This window comes from Pongo pygmaeus, chromosome 2 (assembly GCF_028885625.2).
Source record: "Pongo pygmaeus isolate AG05252 chromosome 2, NHGRI_mPonPyg2-v2.0_pri, whole genome shotgun sequence".
Taxonomy (NCBI): Eukaryota; Metazoa; Chordata; class Mammalia; order Primates; family Hominidae; genus Pongo; species Pongo pygmaeus.
The window spans coordinates 78,291,241-78,293,837 of NC_085930.1; the positions used below are offsets into that span (position 1 = coordinate 78,291,241).

At 37.0% G+C, this 2,597-nt stretch overlaps 1 pseudogene; it reads right to left on the reverse strand.

Moving 5' to 3' along the window:
- Positions 1-306: 306 nt before the first annotated feature.
- On the reverse strand, positions 307-1,384 carry LOC129032875 (magnesium transporter NIPA2-like; annotated as a pseudogene).
- Positions 1,385-2,597: the final 1,213 nt, after the last annotated feature.

The window sequence follows — 2,597 nt, forward strand, 5'->3', positions numbered from 1 at the left end:
TCAACTTTCAAGATTTCAACATTCGGATTTTAATCTTTTGGACTGTGATGTTTAGAATTTTAGATGTTAGGAGATTTGAGGGATTTTGTCTTTCAGAAATCCAACATTTGGGACTATCTTTCAGAATTCTGAATGGTACCACATATATTCATAGTATTCATAGCATCAGTAAGTATGCCCTTGATTTGCTTTCAACATCATGTAAGAATCAATATCCAACCAGATCTAATAGGATGGACAATGAGATGAAAATAAGATAATACAATCATCTACTTTTTATGGGATAACTTTTTAATTAGATTTTTCTTAAAAAGCTGCCTGAGTTCCATGATTTCCATGTATTCAGGAGTTATTTTCACCAGTATGTTGTTCAATTCCACAGGTTAAGCCTTCTTCATTATTATTAAAAACTTTAGATATTAGAGAAGTTGCTATTCATTTCTTTTTCATCTTTTAGGATAGGCAGAGGCAGACTTGCTAAATTAAAGCTGACATCTTTAAAGGCTTGCAACAAGAATATCCCCACAACGATTATAAAAAGCCACTCAAAGTACCAATGACATTATCAACAGACATACCTTGACATGGCTTAAAAAGAATAGCTGAACAAGTTAAAACTAATGTTGTAAAAAATGCTTCATGTATTGGAGTCACTATAAAATTGTTGAATATATTCAGGGCCTTATTTAGGTAATTAATCTGTGGGCTCACTCAGACAACAAAGCTCAGCAGCGAAATCAAGCCAGGGCACGTCAAAGCCCAGGCGACAACTCTTCAATAGCAATGCCTAAGCCCTTCACACACAAGACTGAAAATGCTCCAATTACAGAGTCAATGGTTATATACACAAGAACATTTATCTGTCCATGGCAAAGTCCCACTATAGAGATTAATAATCAGGGACACAATGACCACGAGTGTTGCAAAGACCACAAAACCTGAATCACCTAGCTTGTGAAACATTTCCTATAAGTTCTCTAACCCCTCTTTTTTTAAAGCACGGCCTACTGACCATAACTGTAGATCCTAAAATACTTAGCAACTACCCAATATTCCCATGAAATTAAGTCATTCATTTAAAAAGTATGAAGAAAGAGTAGCACTTTCTAGGTCTCCAAGAACTCCTAATGGAGTCACCAGTGTGGCTCGTGCAAATGCATCAGTGACACTGGCCATCTCCCCAGCTCTCATCAACAACAATTCCATCTACAACCTCCATTCTCTAAAATGTGTATGCCCACCTTGACCAGTTGTCATGAGGCTTTTCTCACAAGTGGCAGACCATTTTTTTTTTCTTTTGGAAAATGAAACTCCCTCCAGTGAAAATATTAGAGCTCATAGCCAATCCCAGACCGATATAAAAGTCATCTTTTCCATGCCTGTGGCTTATTTCATTTGTTACTTTAGAGGTTCTTGTGAATCACATTGACCACAAAACAGAAAAACTGTTAGTACTGAAGGAAGGATGATTCCATCTTCATAGAGTTTGAAAAGAGAAAGAACATCAGCAAGAATGTCCTAAAAGCAATGAACTCTTTGCTATTCTCGGACCTGGGAATTATCCACTTTCAACCCTTGGAACTGAAGCCCTTGTAACTGAAGGGCGATCACAGTTGGGAGAGCATGTAAATTTAATATGGACATTCTCCTGAGAAAACAGCTGGAAGAGGTTAGAGGTGACTTATTTACTTTCATTTCATCGTAAATATTACTCGTTATTCTCATTTAAAGCTTTAAATCCTAGCTGTTTAGCTTTGGCCCCAGTTGGCAGGCTGCCACATAGCTTCCCCTCTACCACCCAGCCCTAGGTCACCTAGGCTCACATGCAGCCACAGAGACTGCAAGGGTCACCACCTCCTGCGCTGATGTGTCCACCACATCCATTGCAGTCCATTGGGAAGTACTAGCATCCAGGCTGCAGCCTGCTAGAGGGAGTGCCTAAGGAACTTGTCCTAACTCTCCTTGACCAAGGGCAGCCACCCAGGAGGAAGAAGATACATTTAATAACAAAAAAATTATTAGAGTCCAATAAATGTAAAAAGTTTTCATATTTACTGTAGTTTTTTAGAGAGGATTAAAGTTTTAGTTCACTGAAAAAGATTTGAATGCATTGTTTGACAAAGAAGGAAGTTTTGGGATGAAGAAGAGGAAAGACAGGTGGGAAGGAAGAAAGGAATGATAATTTTCTTCGAATTCTTTAACAAATTTCTTTTTTTACTACTTACTAAGATATGAATTGTTCATTAAAAAGGATGTATGTGTTTGCATGCTTCAAAGAATAATGACCAAAACACGCATTCATGTCCTTACCATCTTATTTAAGAAATAAAGCATCAACAACTTTGAAGCCCACTCTGCTCCTTCCCCACTCGCTTTCCTCTACCTCATTCTTCTATGACAGAGAGAAACACTGCAACATTTTGTGTCTATCACTTTCTTTCCTTTTAAAACATTATCGAGTCACTGATATAGTATACATACTGAAATATATTGCTTAGGTTTGCAATTTATGCAAAACATTTTTTGAAGTTTACATATAAGACAGCATGATATATGCATATTTTTACCACTTGCTTCTTTTCACTGAAATTAAATTT